General features: G+C 44.1%; 1 long non-coding RNA gene across 1 annotated transcript; it reads right to left on the reverse strand.

Annotated features, from left to right (window-relative positions):
• Positions 1-362: 362 nt before the first annotated feature.
• Positions 363-23,684, reverse strand: LOC140606466 (uncharacterized). Its single transcript, XR_012008782.1, has 3 exons — positions 21,596-23,684; positions 17,023-17,100; positions 363-3,048 (listed from the first exon to the last, which is right to left on the reverse strand). It is a non-coding gene; the product is annotated as an uncharacterized lncRNA (long non-coding RNA).
• Between the last annotated feature and the right edge of the window lie 728 nt (positions 23,685-24,412).

Below are 24,412 nucleotides of genomic sequence, written 5' to 3' on the forward strand. Positions count from 1 at the left end.
ATGTCCAATGTAGGGCTCAAAATCACAACTCCAAGATCAAGTGTTGCATGCTCTTCTGACTGAGCTAACCAGGTGCCCTGCCCCCACTCTGTTTTTTTGACAGGCTCAGAAAGAGAATAAATTAAAACGTCATTAATTGGAAGTACCCAGGGAGTAAGCTTTCCCTCACACTTTTGTACAGAGTTGCTCTTTGCTGTGGAAAGCTCCTAGTGGCTACTGTTAAAACATGACTAGGGTCTCATTCTTTAGCAGTCCTTTTGGGAATGCTTGGACATGTTGGCTTAAATGGCAAGATGATCTCACTTGATGAAGATGAAGCACTGTCCTCCTCACAATTTATTTTGGGTATAATGCATGTTACTGTAGTGGTGAGCCAGGCTGCAGGTGCACCTGTGTGGGACATTTGCAGAAGGCAAAAAGACCTTTATGCCCCTTGTGTGTCTGAAGAAGAGAGCTCTTTACCTGCCATCACAAGTGCCTGCACCAGGCCAATAACATCCCTCATGACACAATTGTTTTTTACTGGAGTTTTATTTATTGTAAACTATGTCATACATACAGAGGAGTAAACAGAGCATATGTACAGCTACATGTATCATGATAAATTGGACAGCCACCACCAGATCCAGAAGAGTACTCAGCTCTCCAGAGGCCCTTTGTACACCCACCCCTCCACGTTCCCTTCCTCCCTTCAGAGATGGCCACCACCCTAATTTGTGGAAATCATTTTTTACTTTTCCATTCAGTGTGTCTAAACAACCCCACCACTAAACAAGCTTCTGTTTCTGAAGTTCATATAAATATTCTTTGTGACTTGTTTCATCCTTAAAATTGTTCTTGGACTAACGATGTTTTTAAGCTTGTGAATTCAGGAGTATGTGATCTTCACAAATATTAGTGGCCCTGATGTCACACGGACCAGCTTCAGCCTCCTAGTCAGCCACTTACTTACCAACAGTGTGGCTCCTCTTTTTCTCCCTTGTAAAATTGAATAAATTATGCCTCTGGACATGACCACCTCAAGAACAGGAAGTGTACTTCATTTGTCTTTCTGTTTTCAGCAGTTCAGCGCCTGCTAGCTGATGAATCCTAAGTGAATAACAGAGTAGGGGGCCCCTGGCTGCTTTAGTTGGTAGAGCATGTGACTCTTAATCTCAGAGTGGTGAGGTCAAGTCCCATGTTGTGCTTGGAGCCTACTTAAAAATAAATAAAATAGGGATGCCTGGGTGGCTCAGTGGTTGAGCATCTGCCTTTTGCTTAGGGCATGATTCCGGAGTCCTGGGATTAAGTCCTACATCCGGCTCCCCACAGAGAGCTAGCATCTCCCTCTGCCTATATCTCTACCTCTCTCTGTGTCTCTCATGAATAAATAAATAAAATCTAAACAAACAAACAAATAAATAAAAATAAAGGAGTAAGGATGAGGTGATATGGTGAGGACCTAGTACCACCTCTAATTCATAGCAAATGTTCAACACATGGTGGGTAAACTTATTACTATTGTCATTATTGTTTTTTGCTTTTTTTTTCTTTTAAGTAAGCTCTACACCCAACATGGGGCTTGAACTCAGACCCTGAGATCAAAGTCCCATGCTCCATCAACTGAGCCAGCCAGGCATCCCCCATTAGTGTTATTTATTTGAATATGCTATGGGAGGCAGCCTCTGAAAGGGCTGCCAGTGATCCCCAACTCCTGGTATTCTTGTACTTGTATCTTCCTTGAGTATGGCCTGGACTTACTAACTCAATTATAACAAACAGAATGTGGTAGAAATGATGGGATGTCACATCCAAGAGGAGGTTATAGAAAGCCATGACTTCTACTGTGGGTCCTCTTTCTCACTGCCTCTTGGGCTGCTTATCCTGGAGGAAGTCAGCTGCTATGTCATGAGGTAGTCCTGTGGAGAGGCCAAAGTGATGGGGGCCCATGGCCTGCCAAAAAACATGCATGTGAGCTCAGAAGCCTATTACCCTCCCAGTTGATCCTTCAGGTGAGATGGTGACCCCAACTACAGCTTGACAACAACCTCACACTAGACCTTCAGCCAGAGGCTCCCACCTAAGCCATGCCTGGACTCCTGATGCACAGAAACTGTAAGATAACAAATACTTGCTATTTTAAGCTTCTACATTTGGGGGCAATTTGTTATACAGCAATAGATAACTCATGCACACCCTTCTCTTGGATGAAAGGAGCACTGGCAATTTTTAGAGCATGTGACAGATGAGGAGATGCACTGCTCAGATCTCCATTTAAGGAGATCTTAAATGCCCGATGCAAGGAGTGCAGTTCACTGACAGCCTTGAGGGGCCAGACCAGTTTTCAACCTGAGATCATGGCATGCTCTCCCCTGCTGATGGGTGAGCTGAAGTAGTGGTACAAGGGTCCACCCATCTCTGCCCAATGCAGGCCCCCTTGAATGGGCAGTCTTTGCTTCAGAGCTCTATGCTGGGCTGGCAGAGATTTTGTCTGGTCTGTACTGCATCTTGCCCATCTGTGGGTGTCACTTCCCAATAAACCTCTCTCATTCTCAATCCCACTTTGGCCTCAATCCCTCTTTTACCCATTCTGTAACCAAGGGCAATACCTGCTTCATAGAAATCTGAACTTTCTGGTCAGCTCAGACCTGGGTCTGATACAAACTCCACCCCCTCCTAGCTCTGTGACTCTGGGCAAGTTACTTAACCTTTCTGAGCTTTTTCTTCTCACATGTAAAATGGATGATAGGCTGTGGACTGTGGGCTGCTGGGGTCAGTGAAGGATCTCAAGATGGCCGGGTGAAAACTTGCTCTAAAAACCATTGACTGGGTAGCTTTTGGGGAGATCATACCCTGAAACCAGAAGGCCATTGCCAACTCCCTGAAATCCTGGAATGAGATACTTACCTCCAGGTTGGCTACTCTTCCTGAGAAACCACCTGCTATTGACTGGGCTTACTGTAAGGCCAATGTGGCAAAGGCTGGCTTGGTAGATGACTTTGAGAAGAAGTTTAATGTCCTGATAACTCCTTCTTGTGCCAGAGGATAAATACACTGTCCAGGTGGATGCTGAGGAAAAAGAAGACATGAAAAGCTGTGCTGAGTTTTTGTCTCTTTCAAAGGCCAGGATTGAAGAATATAAAAAAGAGCTCGAGAAGATGAAGAACATAATTCCATTTGATCAGATGACCATTGAGCACCTGAATAAAGTCTTCCCAAAAACCAAATTAGACAATAAAAAGTATCCCTATTGGCCTCACAAGCCAATCAAAAATGTATAAACTTGAGTTGGGGAGAAAGCCCTGGCCCTTATATTATAAACTTTGGACATTAAAGATAATGATATGGAAATAAATAAATAAATAAATAAATAAATAAATAAAATGGATGATAAATAATGTGGAGCTCAGGTGAAATATTTATAGAGTATATAACAGAATGTGGAGCACATAGTAAGTGCTAAATAAAGGATAACTATTGCATATCCACAGAACACACACCAACTAGCCACTTAACATTTTCCATAAAGTTGTATTGGAAATCAGTTCAAGATACTGTGTAGTGTATCTATATGGTAGATCCTGTTTTTTTCTTTTTTAAAGATTTTATTTATTTATTTATTAAAGATACAGAGAGAGAAAGGCAGAGACACAGGCAGAGGGAGAAGCAGGCTCCATGCAGGGAGCCCAACGTGGGACTCGATCCCGGGACTCCAGGATCACACCCTGGACCAAAGGCAGCACTAAACCGCTGAGCCACCCAGGCTGCCCTCTATAGTAGATCTTTGACATTCATGAGGATTATACCCATTACCCTTATGAAAACTACCAAATGCCCCCATAGCACATATTATCACCCATAAAATGAAATAAAGTACAACTGAACATTATCCATGACATTTTAACATCCTTAATAGTTCTGTAAACAGGGAACTAAACCTTTATAAAGCTGTTAAGTTGTGCCAAAGCAATTTAGTGAATTGTTTCTCTTGTTTGCATTGGACTTCATCACATCGAAGGACTGAGTCACCTCTAAATGCCACCTTTTTAATAAACCCAGACATCTGAAATTTAACATGCCCAAACCTATTCCTCCCACAATCTGCTTCACTTTGGTAGATAATTCCAAGCCAGAAAACAGGAAGCCATCCATGGCACCTCCCTCTCTCTCATTCCCACCTTTGATCCAATAGCATGTTTTGTCTTTTTGTTTTCCCTTCAAAATGCCCTAAACCCAAGCACCTCTATCTGGCTCCATTGACGCTGCTCTGGCCTCTTTCTTCTCTTTCAAGAACCTCCTAAATGGATTCCTCTTGCATTTGGAATAAAGAGCAAAATCATTGCCAAGGCTTAGAGGCTTTGCATGAGCTGGCCTCTGCCCCTCTGCAATACTACCTCCACTCCCCAAACACGCTGGAGTGCCAACTTTGCTCCTCCTATAGGACCATCCCACAGGCACTTCCTGTGTCTGGAACTCCTCTCCACCTACTCTTTGCATTGCACACTCCTTCTCTGCCTTCAGTTCTGAATCTCCATGGCACCTACTAACCACCTTCTGAAGTAGGTTCCAGGGACGCGTGGGTGGCTCAGTGGTTGAGCATCTGCCTTTGGCTCAGGGCGTGATCCTGGAGTCTGGGATGGTGTCCTGCATCAGGCTCCCTGCATGGAGTCTGCTTCTCCCTCTGCCTATGTCTCTGCCTCTTTCTGTGTGCCTCTCATGAATAAATAAATAAAATCTAAAAAAAAAAAAAAAAGTAGGTTCCATCACCCACAGCCTCCTCCCACTGTCAACTGCAGCAGCCAGGCCATTTCCTTTGTTGCATGCATCCCAATTTGCCATGACATACTTGTTTATTTATTGAAGGCTTTCCTCAGTTCATTGCAGCTTCTTTGAGTGCATGAGTCTTCCTTATCCTTTTTGCTCAATCAGTGCTAAGCCCGGGGCTGGCCATACCATAGGTTTAGTAAACACCTTTCGAATGGATTTCCCAGCTAAGTATGCCTATTTTGTCCTTAACAGTCATTTTCCCCCAATTGCAAAAGCCATATGTTTTCATTGTATAAAAGATTATATTTAAATACAGATTTAAGAAAAGGATAAAACTGTGTCATCTCTCATTTAAATTTACAGACAGCCACCATTAACCCCCAGATACATGCTTCTAGGGCAATTGTAATGCATCTTAACCACATATATAGGGACATATATGTTCCCAAGTCCTTCAGCTCTCTGTGGTCACTCTTACAACAGCCAAATAGAACATCTTGGTCCCCATGCACACCCTGAGGGAAATCAGGCCTTCCGGAGGGGCAGTAATGGGGGCTTGGCATCCTTGTTTACAAGGAGTAAAGAGTACAGATGGTAGCATTCAGTGACAGCCTCTGGGGAGGTCCCCAGAAGCAGAGGAGGAGCAGCTCACATGGACAGCAACCCAGAGCTGGTCAAGAGAGGGAAACATACGGTTCATAATAAATGTGTCTGACTTAGAGTTTCCCACCAGTCTAGATTTCCTCGTGCTTCTTGAGACAGCCTGAACCTCTGAACTAACCCAGTCCTATTTCAGCCAACCTGCTTGGCAAAGCTGAGGCTAATGGCATGTCCAGACAAACAGAGAGGAACAATTACCAACAAGTGAGGTTAACCTCAGCCAGACTTAACCAAATGTGGGAAAAGTCTGAAAAGTCTAGGAGCCCCCAGAGCCATTTAGAATGCATGTGGAGGGATGCCTCGGTGGCTCAGTGGTTGGGCACCTGCCTTCGGCTCAGGGCGTGACCCTGGGATCTGGGATTGAGTCCTGCATCAGGCTCCCTGCATGGGGTCTGCTTCTCCCTCTGCCTGTGTCTCTGCCTCTCTCTCTGTGTGTGTCTCTCATGAATAAATAAATAAATATTTTTTAAAAAATAGAATGCATGTATAGTCATGCAGAGTGGGACAAGGGAGCCACTGGGCCATTTCATGATCAGACCAGATGAACAGGACGTGGCCAGACACTTTCCATGGGAGTTTATTTTCCCAACAACCCTGCAGGGCAGGGGATGTGTTTTTCACCCCTTTCACAGGGAGGTTAAGTCACGTGACCAGAGTGACCCAGCTAGAGGGGACAGAGCTGGGATTGGAACAAATCTGTTGGACTTTAGCATCTGAATTCTTTCTGTGGGTCAGAAAGATAGATAAAATGATAGCATCAAAACATGTTATTCATGGCATGGTCCTATGTTGTTAGAAAGTCATGAAAATAACAACTAATATTTATCACCTTGTGCTAAAATTCATATGTACATGACTTCATTTACTCCCCCCTGATAATCCTATAAAGAGGGCACGGTTATTTGTCTTGCTTTTACAGATGAGGAGACTGAAGTGCAGAGAATCAGAATGATTTGTCCAAGGTCTAGTAAATACCTGTGCTAGAAATCGAACCCAGAGAATCTTGCTCCCAAACACACCCATTTATGGCCTGTGCTATGCTCCTCCCAACAGAACCAGAGGCCAGCAGCTTTCAGGCGCTACTTGCAATAGTTCCAAAGCGCTGTCCAGGAGGAGGGACAGGACTACCCAGATCATGGAGATGGGGAGCTCTGGGGTTTGGCAGTGCTGAATCCATATTTAGCCCGGCCACCTCACCTTGGGTCTGCCCCTCAGCTCAGCTCCAGGCCTCCATTTTTCCACCCCTGAACACCTCTGGTTGCCATCTCCTTCCTGCCATTTTGCCAGGACTGTGATGTGAACTCACAGAGGAACGAAAGTGCCACAGCCCTGCTGGGGCTTTCCTACCTCCTGCATCCAGCACCGTTCTCTCTCTTTTTCTCACCTTATGTCAACAGACTGTGGGACTCAGCGCCTCCTTAGTTTCCAGAAAGATTGTGCTCGCCCACACACATAACAGGGAACACCATCTACTTGAATGAAGGTTGAAAGCACAGCTGGGGAAGGGGACCCACAGCCCACCACTCACAGAAAACCATTATTCTAGTTTCATTCTTCAGCACTTCTCTCCAGCCTGCCACCCAATTGTTTGGCATCCCCACCTTGGCTTTTTTCCCCACACATATCCCCTGCCGTCCGGGGTGGCAGATGGTAGCCCAGAAAGGACTTCTCTCTTCTCTGTGTCTTTGCTTTTCACTTTCCCCCTCACCCCCTGGGCTCACACAGATTCCTCTAAGAGCCTTGTCTGGCGTAGCCACTACCATTTTTTTTTTTTTTTAAATTATTAAGTAAGCTCAACACCCAATGTGGGGCTTGAATTCAGGACCCTGAGATCGAAAGTCCCACGCTCTAGCAACTGAGCCAGCCAAGTACCCCAACCACTGCATTTTCTTATATAGTACATCCTTTGCATCCTCCATCCAGCCCAGGTGATTTGTTAAAGGATTTGCTCCAAATAAGTGCTGTTCTCACCCCTGCTTAGAATCCTGATTAATGCATGAGCTCCCTCTACCTCCCACTGCCTTCACTGAAATGAAGATCTCTAGAAAGAGGATGTTGGAAAAGCCTAGCCAGAGCTGTGGTGCCCATGGTGTGGAGTGGGGTGGGGTGGGGGGTGGGGGGTAGTTCAACTGCCTTTGCCTGTACTGGCCTTTTCTCCACTTCCTCCCTTTTTAAAGGTCATTGGCTTCAAAGGTCTTGGCAAGTGTGTCCCAAACTTTTATTTTTCCATCTGTGGGTTTCTAGCTCCTCCTAACAGCAAGAGGGATTTGTCTCTGGTGAAGGCTGCCAAAGGTAGTGGCAGGAATCTCTCAGAGAGCAATTACCTTGAAGAGCCTTCCCTGGAGAACAGGCTCTTTCTCTTCCAAATTGGAAAATTCTCACATTGTGCCAATTAGTCCAGAGGGCACTTGGAACTTTACCAGCTGAAATACGAAGGACTCTTAAAGGGAAAGTGAGCAAGGAATGAAGGCGCCCTTCCCTGTGCTGTGGCAGCAGGCAGGTGGCTTTCAGAAAGCACAGGTTAATAATGAGCCGTTATCCTGGCTGAACACACTGGAATAGAATGTTAAAACTCATCACCAATTAAAGTTAAATGCAAGGCTTACCTCTCCCTCCCCTACTCCCCAAGAGAGTATAGATTTCATTGCCAGGTTCTCCTTTACCCTAGAGGTGAAATACCTATTCTGAAAAAGACATAATATCAGAAACCTTTTTTAAAAAAGGTTTTATGTATTTATTCATGAGAGACACAGAGACAGAGGCAGAGGGAGAAGCAGGCTCCATGCAGGGAGCCCGACATGGGACTCAATCCCGGGACCCCGGGATCATGCCCTGAGCTGAAGGCAGATGCTCAACTGCTGAGCCACCCAGGCGTCCCTACCAGAAACCTTCTAAAGTCCACACATAAATAGATAATTTGACCTGCTGAAAGCTAATTATTTATCATAACAGGAGAACGGCTGAGGATGGTTGAATGTTTTCATTATATTGGCTTTGGGATGCACTGCACGATTTCTTTTTGTGTGTGTGTGCGTGTGTGTGTGTGTGATTTTATTTATTTATAGGAGAGAGCACATGCAAGAGACAGGGAGAGAGAGAGAACAGGGGCAGAGGGAGAGGGGACTTTGGGATCTTGGCCTGAGCCAAAGACAGACACTTAACTGACTGAGCCACCCAGGTGCCCCTGCATGATTTCTTTTGAGACAGATTTGCTACCTCTGTCAGGCTTTGCCTAAAACAACACTTAACTTTGTTTGTTTGCTTTCCCCACATGGGCAGCAACTGCCTGGAGTAGTCCAGAGGTGTGCATACTGGCAGGAGGATGGCTGGGTCAGGTTAACACGTTGCCAGTGCAAAATCACACGCTGCATAGCCTCTCTTCCGGCTCACTTGAGAGTTGACTGCGCACAAACCTAGCTTCAGTCCATAGCGAGTTAGGTGGGAAGAGGGAATCTTGCAGAAACTGGCCAGAGCCATCATTCTTGGTTTGGTAGAGGGGACAACATGCAGGGAGTTTGGAAAAGAGAGTGAGCTCTGCACACCAGAGGACATCAAATTAAGCTAACTTGATGCTACTATTTAATTCTGGAGAGAATCATCTGAGTGAAGCTCTTTGCTTTTGAGTCTGACCCTGATTTTCACTGCTGACCAATTCGAACTTTGGCAGGAAGGAGTAAGCACTAGGATTCCTCTAAACATCACAGCAATATATTGCACCTCCCTTCACCACACCCACAAATAACTTTTTAAAAAAGTAATCTCTACACCCAACATGAGGCTCAAACTCACAACACCGAGATATGAAGAGTTGGATGCTTTACTGATTGAGCCAGCTAGGTGCCCAGTAACCATCCTTTTTTTATTCGAGGAACAACAAACAAAAAAACCCTGATTCCCCAATCCTAATGTATTTTATTTTATTTTAAAAAATATTTTATTTATTTATTCATGAGAGACACACAGAGAGGCAGAGACACAGGCAGAGGGAGGAGAAGCAGGCTCCATGCAGAGCCCAATGCGGGACTCCATCTCAGAACTCCAGAATCATGTCCTGAGCTGAAGGCAGACGCTCAACCGCTGAGCCACCCAGGTGTCCCAGTCCTAATATTTTAGATCTGACTCCCAAAGTGTGTTTTCAGCAGACTTGATTTACTGTAACCGAAGTACATTCTAGCATAACCTTATTTGAACTTGGCATTTTGCTTTTTAGATTGGCATTGTTGTTTTAAAATATTTTGTCAGTGGTTTTCCTTTTCCCAGCCCAGATGAAAACATGATTTGACTTGAGCTTTTTAACAAATTAAAACAGGTTATTCTTCTAGGAGCAGAGTTAAATGTGTTCCCAGAAAGATGCCAAATGCCACTTTATTTTTGGTTGCAGTTCTCTCAAGAGGGCCTTTTAATAGTTCTTGGAGTGGGGATGGTAATCTCTGGAAACAAGATAAACTGGGAGAAGATTACCCTGTCCCAAGTCCTTTCTTTTCCCTTATATTCAAGGCAACTATATTAGAAATTGGACGTCGTGAATCTCACAGTTTAACTTGGAATTACCTGCTTGCTGACACTAGATTTTGTGTTGGGACCAGGAATACTTTAAGAAGCTAAACCTAATGATATGGTCTGAAAATACATTTGAAATGCTTCCCATGGCAATAATTCCCAATGTCTCTGGGCTTATGAAATGGAGTGTAGCAATGCCACTCCTAGTTTCTAAAACCACACTGTATTAGAATTAGGTTTAGCAGATGGCTCAGCAGTTGAGCATCTATCTGCCTTCGGCTCACGGTGTGATCTTGGGTCCTGGGATCAAGTCCCACATCGTTCCCTGCAGGGACCCTGCTTCTCCCTCTGCCTCTGTCTCTGCCTCTCTCTGTGTGTCTCTCATGAATAAATAAATAAAATCTTAAAAAAAAAAAAAAAGAATTAGGTTTGGCCATATGTGGTAGGAAACCCAAACTACCAAGGGCTTAAAATAGAACTTTCTTTCTTTCCCATGAAGAGAGGGAAGTGGTGGAAAAGTGGAATGGTGGCTCTGTACTTCAGAGTCCTCAGAGACCCTGGTTTCTTCCAGCTTTTCTCCCAACTATGCCTGTGCTTTGGTCCTTATGCTCATTACCCCAAAAGCTGTCATGCACTTTCTAGCCACTAAAATGAAAAAAGGGGGGAAAGAGGGCAAAAAAGACCTAATGGGAAAGGTTTTGAGCCATCAACAGGAGAATATTTCTGCTTCTATTTCATTGGCCAAACCTTGGTCACATGGTTGTGCTGCGCTACAAGGGAGGCTGGCAAATGTAGTTCTTTTTTCTAGACAGCAGTGTACCCAGTTAAAAATCCTATTTCTTTGTCATATACTCTAGGGCTTATATTCTTAAAATTCATCAGTGTTTATCAATTTATCTTGAAAAAATTAGAATGGCTCTTTAGATTATTATAGAACAATACAAGATGGTGTAAAATCAGTATTAGAGGGATGCCTGGGTGGCTCAGTGGTTGAGTATCTGCCTTTGGCTCAGGTTGTGACCCCAGGATTGAGTCCCACATCGGGCTCCCTGCATGGAGCCTGCTTCTCCCTCTGCCTATGTCTCTGCCTCTCTCTCTGTGTGTGTCTTTCATGAATGAATAGATAAAATCTTAAAAAAAAAAAAAAAAAGAAAGAAGAAAGAAAGAAAGAAAGAAAGAAAGAAAGAAAGAAAGAAAGAAAGAAAGAAAGAAAGAAAGAAAGAAAGAAAGAAATGCCCCACTTGGGCACCTGGGTGGCTTAGTCGGTTGAGTGTCTGCCTTTGGCTTGGGTCATGATCCCAGGGTCCTGGGATCAAGCCCTGTACTGGGCTCCCTGCTTAGCGGGGGAGCCTGCTTTTCCTCCCTCTGCCACTCTCTGCTGTGCTCTCTCACTCTCTCTGTCAAATAAATAAAATCTTTAAAAAAAAGAAAGAAATGCCCCACTCTATAATATTCATATTATTTGACCAGTAATTTTGCTTTTAGTAGTTCATAGTAATTAAATACTTCTAAATACAGAAAAAGTTTTAAACAAAACCATTATTAATCACATGGTTATTTATAACTGCACACACACACACACACACACACACACAAACAAAATGGAATTAGAATACCAAAATGTGAGGGAATGGGCACATCAACTATGGAATATGTTCTTAATGAACTACTATACCTCTGTTAAAAATTAGGTTTACAGGGCAGCCCCGGTGGCTCAGTGGTTTAGCACCGCCTTCAGCCCAGGGCATGATCCTGGAGACCCAGGATTGAGTCCCACGTCAGGTTCCATGCAGGGAGCAGATGCAGGACTTGATCCCAGGACTCCAGGATCTCGCCCTGGGCTAAAGGCAGGGAGGCACTCAACCCCTGAGCCACCCAGGCATCCCAGCATCATTGTTAACACCACTTGTAATGGGAAGTCACCGTTCCAACTTGCCAGCATCAAGGGAAATCCTCTGCTGGAGAAGTCCTGGGGTCTCAAGGGTGTTAGACCTCCACTACATCTGCTCCTTGGCAATTAGAGTGATGTCCTGTGACCCATGCACACTGATCAAATAAAATAAAGCACGGGATATACTTTAAAAATAATCCATTGGGGGGTGCCTAGGAGGGGGCACAGTCAGTTAAGCATCCAACTTTTGACTTCAGCTCAGGTCATGATCTCAGCATCAAGTATTGAGCTCCATGCTCGGCATGGAGCCTGCTTAAGATTCTCTCTCCCTCTGCCCTTCTCACCCCAATCGTGTGCTCTCTCTAGCTCTCTCTCAAAAAATAAACAATAATAATCCATTTTGGAGAGGGTGGTGGAATGTAGAATAGGTAAAAAAAGTTTGCCCATGAGTTGATCATTGTCCAAACAGAGTGATGGGAACATGGTGGCTCATTATACTATCATCTCTACTATCGTATTTGCTTGAAATTTTCCATAATATAATTTTGTAAAAAATAGTACCTAGGATTTACTCCAGTTTCTGAAACTGGCTGGCTAGGCAAAGCCAACAGTTCATTTAATTAAGCATTAACAGCTTTGAACAAAGCAGTGAAATTTAAGGCAGGAGGCAAATATGAATTAGGTACCACTTGTATCATTTAGGGCTGTTTCAGTTGCAAGTGAAGGAAAATATAATTCAAAATGGTTTAAGGAATTCATTGGATTCCACAGGAAAAAGTTGGAGAATACTTCTCCCTTCAAATATTATTTGATACAGGGTTCAAATATATCATTACGTTGGGACTCTATTGCTCTCCATTTCTTGGCTCTGCCTTATGCCAAATTAGCCTCCTCTTCAGGTTTCCTGAGGTGTCTCTTGAGGGTCACATCTGTCCTGGTTCAACCCCGGCAGAAAAAAGGTTGTGGCTGCTGTTGGTGTCCAGGAGGGTCCTCCCACCCATGCACACATGCACACACTGTATCGTACATTTCTGCATCCCACCATCATCCGACATGGTTCCTGCACATGGAAGGGGTTCAACAAATGCTTCTGAATACCTCTATAAATGGAAAATGTTGTGCCAGTGTACCATCACGGGATGAGCCAGCCAGACTCAGAGGAGGAACTCAGTACCACCCCAGAGGGAACGGCCTTCCATTAGGCCCATCTGATGACTAATGTTTATTAATTCTGTGGAGGATAACACCATTTGCAGACTTCTCGAGGGATTAGCCTTTACCAAAACAAAAACAAAAACTAAAACACCTTCCTCTTCTGTGGAATGATTAACAATGATAGCAGCTGATGCTCACTGAGGGTTTACTGTATGCCCTTCACACTTAACCATCACAATAACCTTACAATATACCTTTTCATTCTTTTTTAAAAATATATTTCTTTAGGTAATCTCTATACCCAATGTGGAGCTCAAATTTACAACCCCAAGGTCAAGAGTCTCATGCTCTGTAGACTGAGCTAGCTTGGCATCCCGGTTATTATTATTATTATCCCTATTTTACAGAAGAGGAGGTTGAGACACAGATCACCTGGGTAGCAGTGACCTGAGCCAGGACTGAATCCAGGTAATTTGTCTATGAGATGATTCTTTTAACCTCTCTGCTTCCTGGTCTTGGAGACGCTTACTTCCAAGCACTCCTTGCTCAACACTGATTTCAGGTTTCTTCCTACTTCTCCAAGTTCTCTTGTAAGTCTGCCTCCTCTGTCAGGTTGTTACATGTTTCAAGTTCCCATAGGATTCTCACTAGGCCTCCCTCTCTCCTCACAGTCTAGACTCTCCCTGGGCAATTCCAAAAAGGCCCCCTGGGTTCAGCAGTCATCAGTAGCAGGGTAGCATTTGCCTACATGCAACAGAAAAAGTCATTATACTATAACTTAACCAAAGAGGGGCTTATTTTTCTAGTAAGACTACCTGATCTGGGACTGGCACAGTAGCTCTACAATGTCATCATTGTCCCTCTCCTGTTCTTCTCCACCATCCTCACACGTAGCTTGCACTTGCATGCTCTTTTTTGCCTTAAGAAAGATGGATGCTCTGCCTCTAGCAAGTTTATATTTGGGGCAGATGGGGAAAAGACAAAACTGCACTCAAGTCTCATCTATCCCTTTGTATAAAGTATGCTGGTAAACTATCCACCTACTTCTCCTTCCCTCCCATTGGGCAAAGCTGGCCATTCCTAGCAGCCAGGGAGTCAGAGAAGGTATCTTCAATGAGGCACACTTCACTCTGAACAAATTTGAGACTGACAGAATGAAGAGAATTTACATATATGCAGTGGAATATTATTCAGCCATAAGAAAGAAGGAAATCCAGCCATTTACAACATGGATGGACCTTGAGAGTACCATGCTAAGTGAGCTAGTAAGTCAGACAGGGAAAGGGAAATACCATATGAAATCAGTTACATGTGGAATTTTAAGAACTCATAAAACTCATAAAACCAGAGAGTAGAATGGTGGTTACCGGGGACTGGGAGATGGGAGAACTGGGGAGATGTTTAAGGTTACAAACTTGCAACTAGTAAATAAGTTCTGGAGATTGAATACACAGTATAGTGATAATAGTCAACCATACTATAAGCTTCAAAGTTGCTAAGAGATTAGATCTTAATCGTTTTCCCCATGAAAAAGAAATGATAATTATGTGACATGAAAGAGCTGTTAGCTAATGTACTCTAGTCATCATATTGCAATGTATTGCAATGTAGCAAGCCAATATGTTGCACACCTTAAACTTACACATTGTTATATCCACTACATCTCAATTAGAAAATGAGAATTAATATTGGACAGGCAACCAATGCACCATTTATACACCACTGATCCCAAATTTACCATTCTATTTCAGACCTCTGCAGAAACTCAAGATGAGTTGAGTTCCCTATTGCCAGAGTTTTACTAACCTCAATCTCTATCCTTGGATCTATCCTCATCACTTTAATTAGGCTCCACTTTTGTAGATCTTTGATACCATCTGTGTGTAAGGCACACATTCTCCACCCTTTCCTTGCAGGGCCTTTTTTTCTCAAATATCTTTTCTTTTATATTGCAAATCAAAAGCTATGGTTCCTAATTTTTTTAAAGTAATCTCTACACCCCTACATGACCCCAAGATCAAGAGTTGCATGCTCTACCAAGAGCCAACCAGGTGCCTCTATTTGCATTGTTCTAATAGCGCCAGGCCTCCCTCCCTTCCTTCCTTCCTTCCTTCCTTCCTTCCTTCCTTCCTTCCTTCCTTCCTTCCAAGTAGACTCCATGCCCATTGTAGGGCTTGAACTCACAACCCAGAGATTGAGAGTTGCATACTCCTTGGACTGAGCCTGCCAGGTGCCCCTCTCCAGGCATTTTAGATGTCCCCGGATAATTTGGTGAAGGGCCATACACTCAGTAAGACAGAGAAAAAAATCACAAGTATTAGCATTTCAAAATATTATCTTGTTGTAGATAAAGAATGCTTGTGGCAGTAAATGTAAAGAGAGGCTAACATAAACATAAAGATGAATGACATCAACCATTACAAATCAATTTCATGGGGCAGCCCCGGTGGCCCAGTGGTTTAGCTCCTGCTTAAGCCCAGGGCGTGATCCTGGAGGCCCGGGATCAATCCCACGTCAGGCTCCCTGCATGGAGCCTGCTTCTCCCTCTGCCTGTGTCTCTGGGTCTCTCTCTCTCTCTCTCTCTCTCTCTGTCATGAATAAATAAATAAATAAAATCTTTTTAAAAAAATCAATTTCATGGAATTAACTCTGAGTCCAGAAAATGGGAACTATAAAATTTACATAAGTACCTGGAAAGATATTGTGGTTATTATTTTATTTACTATTACTGGTTTATTAGAAAGGATGTAACTCAGGAACAGCCAAATGGAAGGAATACATAGGGTGGGGTATGGGGGCAGGGTGAGGTGCACGGAGCTTCCATATCCTCTGTGTATGTCACCTGTTCAGCACGTTGATTTCTTCACCAGTCTGGAAGCTCCAATCACTGGAAAGTTTTCTATGCAATACTATTCAATTCTGCCCACTAAACAGGCATAAAATAGAAATTCATGACGTTTAAAAACATATCAAAATTAAATTTCCTTAGGGATCAAAACTAGAAGAGCTTATACTTAATCTTTCTAAACTGATTTCCTCATAAATAGGATGATTTTTTTAAGATGTCCATTTCATGAGGTCAGTGTAAAGAATAAATAAGACAAATGAGGCATGTATGAATGCCCAGCATTTCATACACAGCAGGTGCTCAGTAAATGATAGTTGTTCACATGGTATAGTAGTCAGAAATGCAAATTTTAAGATGATAAGGTAGGAAAGGCACATTTTTTTTTTTTCAAAAATTATTTCAAGGTCACACATTTTTAAGAAAAAAGGATCTTATGAAAACTTGTTTCACTTAATGAAACCAAAGTGTCTGCTGATGACCTGATCAGAATCCTATGTATCTCCAAGACCAGACATATTAAGAAACTCCTCATCAAGACCCTGAGGTAATGAAACAGTGCAACCCAAGTTTGGTTCCCAGTTAGATTTGGAATATTGTTGGAGTCCGGAGCCAACAGCCAGGAAAGAATTCTTGAGATGTCTTTGGTACAAAAAGGTGGTTTTATTAAAGCATGGGGATAGAACTCGTGGGCAGAAAGGAGCTGCTGCTTTAGGATTTTGAGGAGCAACTGATTATATACTTTGGGGCTGTGGGATGTAAAGACAAAGGGAAGTTCCAAAAGGATGTTCATATGGTAAAGAAGACTATTACAAGGTACTGGAGGCCTGGCTCTTGTCAAGCTAAGGTTGTTTTCCCCTCTAGCAAAGTATTAACATTAAAAGGGTTGAGAGTTTCCTGGAGGAACTTTATACTCTGCCTGCCTCAAGTATTTGTCAACTGGCTACAGGTTATAAGGACATTTAATTTTATCTACATTTCCTTCTGCCTTTGTTTCCCACATCAGGTCATGCTACAGGTCAACCAGACAGAGCTCTCCAGATCATTCAAAGAAGGAGCACCTGGCAGGAGTCCACGAAAGGTCTCAGAGTGTGGTGAGAGATGGGTGAAAGGGGAGATAGACTTTCTTGTAAAGGCAGCCTTCTCCATTTCTTAGGTAGGCTCTATGCTTCCAACATGATGCCCACAATTTCAGTTCAGCTAATATTTATCAAGTCCTCTTTACCTGTCAGGATGTGGGCCAGGTGCTTGGGATATAGAGATGAGTCAGACACTTTTCTGTTCCCTTGAAGAGCTCTATTGCCTGGTAGAGGAAAAAGATAATGGTGATTCCAGGGACAGTCCTACATCAGAAGCTTTACCAGATGACAGAGAGTCTTATTAATCTGGGGACAACGTGGAGGTGAAGTCAGAGAGGGCTCGTCCAGGTAGTTGAAGTCCTCTAAGATATAAGACAAATCCATTTTGCAGCAAAGAAGGCTTTGGTACACTCAACCTACAACCTGCTTGATAATCAATACCACTGCATGGATATGGACTTCCATAAAGTCCAACCTCACAACAGGCAGCTCTAAGTCACAGCACAGTTCCTTGTGAGAAATGCCCTTCTTGCAGTCACTGAAGACACTACTCCCAAAGATCCGACTATGGCAAACCTCATCTGCCAAAACACTTGGAAAAAGGGCGGCACAAATAAGGAGGCCAAGTTTCTGAAAGGAGGAAATGTGGCAAATTTTCATAAACAGATGAGACAAAAAGTGGGTGTCATCATTAAGTGTTGAAATCCCACCAAAGTAAATGAGGTAGGTAGGAGCCTGCAACAGAGCAAACTCCAATGAGCCAAGAATGAAGCTCGAGGGCCACACTTCCCAATCTGGAAGAGGTCCATCGTGTCCTTCCTCCGTCCTCACCCCGGAATGCCAGCCAGCCAGCCAGCCATCTAATGAACACTGAACACCCTCCCTGCACCAGGGACATGAGGACATCATCACAAGGAGCCTGAGGGTTAGAGTATGGGTAGGGTGCTAGGAGGGGAACTCTCAACCTCATGTGGGGGATCAGAGAAGGCTTCTGGGAGGGGGTCTTGTTTATGCCAAGACCTGAAAGGTAAGTAAGGAAGTAGCCAGGTGGGGAGAAGCAGGACATATCTCATCGAGAAGGGCACGTGACCAGTCCAGGGCTGGCTGTTGGAGTAGGGAGGAGAAATGCCTCTTCCTTATTTCTGGTTTTAAGTCTTCCCTAAAGACTCTTGGCCTCTGGCCCTTAATCCTCCACAGTGAGGAAGGGTGAGTTATTTGGTGGGTATCTGTTTTGTGTTAGTCTCAGCCTATAGACAGTAATGTGATAGCACCAGCCAGGAATGCCTGGGAGCACTCACCTGGGCCCCTACTACTGCTGTGCGCCTCCCCTCCTCCCACTGGAGTCAACCCGGAGGCTGGACTGCAAGATGCACATCCCAATAAGCTTCAGGGAACTTGAACAAAACGAGGTTTATTACTCACAAGCCCCAGAGGGGGCATGACAGCCTGAAGGCCACACCCTGAGATCAAGGATAGAGAGCAGCAGACCTGGGACTCTGCCTTTTCTGAGTTGAGTGTGGGGACCTAGGTTTCACGAGTTCACTCTTTATCGGTGAATTTAAAACATAAGAGCGGGTAAACAAGTTCTGGAGATCTAATGCACTGCATAGCAATTACAATCAATTGTACTATAAAGTTCAAAGTTGCTAAGAAACTAGATCGTGACTGTTTTCATCACACACTCAAAAAATTCTGTGACATGACAGAGGTGCTGGGTCCCGTTGTGCTGTAAGCATGCTACAATACGTAAGTGTAGCAAGTCAACAGCATCCTATGCCTAAGACTTACACCGTGTTGTGTATCCATTATATCTCCATGAGAAAAAGAAAAAGAATAACTTTAAAAATAAAACATAAGAGCAGAATTAGAGCCCAGGAAGGGAAAGGCAGGGACACTCACGTGGCCAGTTATATAGGTCACCCCGGGCTCTCTAAAAGGGGAACTTCATGGATGGGGCAGCCTGGCTCTCTATCTATGTGTGTAGCTGGCAGTGTGTTTATTGGACATGAACGATTTTAAGATGGATGCCTTGGCAATCAAAGGCTTAGTTAATGGCAGGCACTTGTGTCAATGATCTAAAAAGCTAATTGTCAGGCTCTGGCACTACAGTATCATTCAAGTTTGGTGCAAGAAAGAAAAAGCTCTCTAGATGCTTTGGGTAGGAAAGGATTTACCAGGTTTCTGTGCTTACATCATTGGAAAGACTGAGAGGAGGGGAAGAATTGGCTCTAGGATAAGGCCTCCAGGGTCACTCCAAGAAGCCAGGAGAAATGGCCCATGAGTGGGGCTACTACCTTTAAGCCCTCCACTGGACTATTGCCTGAACACAGACCTCCATAGTTGCCAGTCAGAGGCCTGGAGACCTTAGTCAAGAAACTGCCACAAGAGCCTGTTGATATGTTCCAAGAATGAGTGCTGGATGGCTGCTGCAGAACAATCTCATGTTTCTACACCCCAACCTGTTGGCAACAACAACAAAAATAAAAAAGGGGCCACCATCAAATTTGCACCTATTTCCAACTAGACCCCTAGCTACAAAGGAGTCTGTGACTACATTTTTAGCCTTCTGACCTCTGCAGTCAGGAAGGTGCCTTTGAGGGTGGGCTGGAGGTTGGAGAACTGAGCCACAGTACTCATCATCACAGTGGGGCACCGACATTGGTCAGCATTTCTTGACTGGGTAGATCCAATCTAGCATAGGCGCTGGATCTCAGGATTTGGTTTTTCCTTTTTCTCTCTCTACTGGGATAAGTGAGAGGCAGTGTCTGGCTTCCACGGGCCACCTTTCCCTTTGTGGGCTGGTCCAAGGTCAAGATTGGGGACTGGGAGTTAGCAGGTGGATTTTGACTCAAACACTGAGCTATGTCCTCCAATCTATTTTGGTTTTCTTATCTGCTGACTTTTTTGTTTTGGGGTTTGTTTGTTTTTGAATTGTTTCTTGGGAACCCCAGGTGGCTCAGTGGTTTACCGCCGCCTTCAGCCCAGGGCGTGATCCTGGAGACCCGGGATCGAGTCCCACATTGGGCTCCCTCCATGGAGCCTGCTTCTCCCTCTGCCTGTCTCTCTCTCTCTCTCTCTCTCTCTCTCTCTCTCTCTCTCTGTGTGTCCCTCCATGAATAAATAATTTTTTTAAAATTTTTATTTATTTATGATAGTCACAGAGAGAGAGAAAGAGAGAGAGAGAGAGAGAGAGAGAGAGGCAGAGACACAGGCAGAGGGAGAAGCAGGCTCCATGCACCGGGAGCCCGATGTGGGATTCGATCCCGGGTCTCCAGGATCGCACCCTGGGCCAAAGGCAGGCGCCAAACCGCTGCACCACCCAGGGATCCCTTTTTAAAAAAAATTTTTTTTTAAATTTACCTCCATGAATAAATAAATAAAATCTTTAAAAAAAATTGTTTCTGAGTGTGGGTAGGGAAAAATACAATGTATGTAGGATCCTCCCAAAAACCCATCTTCTAATATGCTGCAGTGCAAAGAACTAGGGATAGAGAGACACCAAATGAGGCTGAAGAGAATGATTCTATTAGGTCTTCTGGGTCTACTAAGGATTGTGGATTTGAACATAAGGCCACAAGAGAGCCATTAGAGAAGCATATTTGAAGGGATAGGCCTAAAGTAAAAAGGCATTAAGTGGACAAAACAGCAAAATGAGGAGAAACCCATTGCAGGAAGGTACAATGAGCTGGTTCCCTTGTTCTGCCCCTTGTGGGCTGTGTGACCTCTGGGTCTCAGTTTCTTCATCTGTAAATTGGGCATAATTAAATCTTTATCTCAGGAGAACAAGAAGGGAAAACTGCCTAGGATGGTGCTTGCCAGAAAAGGGTTGAATCTGAATCCAACTTTGTAATCACTAATGAGGCAAGTTCACAAAATGAATTTGGACGAAAACAAAGTAACCTAAAGCACCCTCTCTCTGAAACCAAACCCCAAACAATGAGTTTGCCTGAGAGCATTTGAAACTTTGTATTGTGGTTACACACTTAACATTCCCAATCTTCCACCCATAGCTGTGGGAACGCAGCCAAGTTATGTGATCTTTCCAAGCCTAGGTTTTCTTTAGTGCTTTAAAATGGCAACAAATAGGGGCAGCCCTGGTGGCTCGGTTTAGCGCCGCCTTCCGCCCAGGGCGTGATCCTGGAGACCCAGGATCGAGTCCCACGTCAGGCTTCCGGCATGGAGCCTGCTTCTCCCTCTGCCTGTGTCTCTCTCTCTCTGTCTCTCTCTCTCTCTCTGTCTCTCATGAATAAATAAATAAAATCTTATTTAAAAAAATGGCAACAAATGATTGTACTTCACTGCAGAAGCCTGGGGGAATCAGATGTGAAAATCCATGCAGAGCGTCTAGCACAGAATAAATGTTCCAAGGCTATGATACAGTGTAGATGTTACATGTTGTTCATCTGGACCAAACTGTCAGAGGAGGAGCAGGTTTGAGACACAACTCCCCCCTGCAAGGCAGGAATGCAGTGTGGTGCAAAGTGAGTGGATGCCAATTCTTAAGGGTCGCACCACTGCTCCTCCCACGTGGCAGGCAGGCATCAGGAGGGATCTAACACATTTTGGTGAGCTCGTTCTTCCACCATAGCAGTGTGGGGAGTGAGGAGGGCCCAAAAGACCACACGTCACCATGCTTTCTCCACCGACCCTATTCCTGACAGAAAGGGATCTGAGGTGAATAAAGATAGAAGCAAGTATGAGAAAACAGTGTCAACCCACCATGGTAGCTGGCTTCTAAAGGATTCCCGATGACGGTCCGGCTCCTGGTACTCAGGCCGTCCTGTAATCCTCTCTGCTCCTGTGTGGGCTGGACCTGTTGACTTGCTCCTAAAGAACAACAGGCCAAAGCGATGAAGTAGCATTTCCGAGATCACTTATTAAAGATGGTGACCTTGATCTTGCTGCACTGACTCCTCTCTTGCTTGCACTGATGAAGCAAGCTGTCACACTGAGCTGCCCTCGGGAGAGGCTTACAGGGCAAGTAACGGAAAGGCCCTCAGAACAACAGCCTGTGAGGAACAGAATCTTGCCGACGACCTCATGAGTGAGCTTGGAAGCAGGTCCCACTGGAGTCTTGAGGCAACTATAGCCCCGGCCAACCCTGTGATGGCAGCCTAGTGAGAGACTCTTAAGTACAGGACCCAGCTAAGCCACACCCAGGTTCTTTTTGTTCTTTTTTTAAAGATCTTATTTATTTTTTTATTCATGAGAGACATACAGAGAGAAGCAGAGACATAGGCAGAGGAAGAAGCAGGCTCCCCACAGGGAGCCTGAGTGGGACTTGATCCCAGGACCCTGAGATCACGACCTAAGCCACCCAGGCACCCCATACCCAGGTTCTTGACCTACACAAACTATTGGATAATAAATGTTTTAAGTCGCAGTTTATAAGTAATTTATTATGCAGCAATAGATAATTAATCTGCCCAGCAAATAAGAAGTCCCTAGGTCTCTCTTGACTTTGCTTCTTACCAAAGTGGTTGGTTGTCCATCCTGAAGCAGAAAACACAATGAATACAGGGAATACGTTCCCAATAATTACTGCCCAATCTGCCAGCACTCCCTCCCTCAGGCAGCGGAAAGACTAAATGGACCATATAGAACCACAACATCCAATCTTCCTAAATAAGAACTAAGTAAGTGAACGATCTAAGAAATAGCCAGATGAACTGGATGGGGAATTAGAGGATTCCCATAACCACCCTCATTCAAACAGATACATGCACAAAAAAGCAAACACACGAACATGAAAAACACACAAAAAAACCAACGCTCAACTAAAATGGAGGAAGTTAATGAGAGATACAAAAGATAGATGAGGAACATTCCTTCGAAGGTTTATACTAGGAAAGTCTAAATACTTTGCTCCCTCTCAAGGAGATTAGAGCAAACATGAAGTCCAGGAATTAGGAAATGAAGAGGCAAACAAGAAGACATCAATAAGAAGGTGAAACAGCAGCTGGTGTAACTGGGGGAGATTAGGAAAAAGATAGTTATAGAAAATAAAAACGCTTTAGAAACATCAAAAATTGACCAAATTTGGGGCACCTGGTTCAGTCAGAAGAGTGCATGACTCTTGATCACAGGGTCATGAGTTCAAGCTGCATGTTGGGTGTAGGTAGGGGTGACTTAAATAAAACTTAAAAAAATATTGACCAAAAAAAATTTAACTCAGAGTTTACCAAAAATTATAGTAATATTGATGTAGTCTTGTTTTTCCCAGATTTTTTTTTGAGATATAATTGACATATTGTGTGAGTTTCAGGTGTACAATGTATTGATTTGACAGGTTTATACATTGCAAAATGATTAGCACCCTAGTAGTGCTAGCTACTACCTGGCAGCAGTCTTGGTTAAAAGTACCCAGGATGAAAACCAAACGACAAAAAGTGGGAACAAGAAGTTGAAACGATAGGGTAGCCTGGGTGGCTCAGGGGCTAAGCGCCGTCTTCAGCCCAGGGTGTGATCCTGGAGACCCGGGGATCGAGTCCCATATCAGGCTCCCTGCATGGAGCCTGCTTCTCCCTCCGCCTGTGTCTCTGCCTCTTTCTCTCTCTCTCTCTCTGTCTCTCATGAATAAATAAAATCTTTAAAGAAAAAAAAAGTTGAAACAATGTTCACATAAACAGTGGAAAGCATTGCTGAACTGAAGATCTGAATCCAGAAACCAAAATGCTCACTACAGGGTCACCTGGGTGGCTCAGTGGATTGAGTGTCTGACTCTTGATTTTGGCTCAGGTCATGATCTCAGGGTTGTGAGATCGTGCCCCCTGTCAGGCTCCGAACTCAGCACGAAGATTGCTTGAGATTCTCTCACTCCCTCTCCCTCTGCCCCTCACCCCTCCTCATTCTCTCTCTCTCTGAAAAAAAAAAAAAAAAAAAAAAAAAAAACCTCCAAAACTCACTAAATATCAGGCAAAATTACTTAAAAACTATAAACACCAGAGATGCCTGGGTGGCTCGGTGGTTGGGCATCTGCCTTTGGCTCGGGGCATGATCCCAGGGTCCTGGGATTGAGTCCTACATTTGGGCTCCTTGAAGGGGGCCTGCTTCTCCCTCTGCCTATGTCTCTGCCTCTCTCTGTGTGTCTCTCATGTATAAATAAAATCTTTAAAAAAACTATAACCATCAATGTACCATCTGTAGTTACCAACTAAAAGATTAAACGAAAAGGTGTATAGCATCCAGGTATCCAAATTAACTGTTTATAAAAGTAAAGAAAAAGCAAATGAACAAAATCAAGTTGTTTTCAAATTTCTCAGCAACAGTTGAAGCTAACAGTGAAGGAGAGATGTGACCCAGGGCTCTGCATCTGATTAAGTTGGTGCTCACATGTACAGAACAGAAAGGCATTATCGCACATGCAGATTCCAGTTGTGGGGACCTTTGAATCCATTAAAGAATAATTGAATCTAATTTATGGTATCAGTCAGCATTCAATCAGAGAAGCAGAACTGTGTGCATGCACATCCATGTTTGTGCATTTGTGTGTGGTGGGGGGATTTGACTCCTGCGGTGTGGGAGCTGAGTGGGCAG

The sequence above is a fragment of the Canis lupus genome, chromosome 16 (assembly GCF_048164855.1).
Source record: "Canis lupus baileyi chromosome 16, mCanLup2.hap1, whole genome shotgun sequence".
NCBI classification, from domain to species: Eukaryota; Metazoa; Chordata; class Mammalia; order Carnivora; family Canidae; genus Canis; species Canis lupus.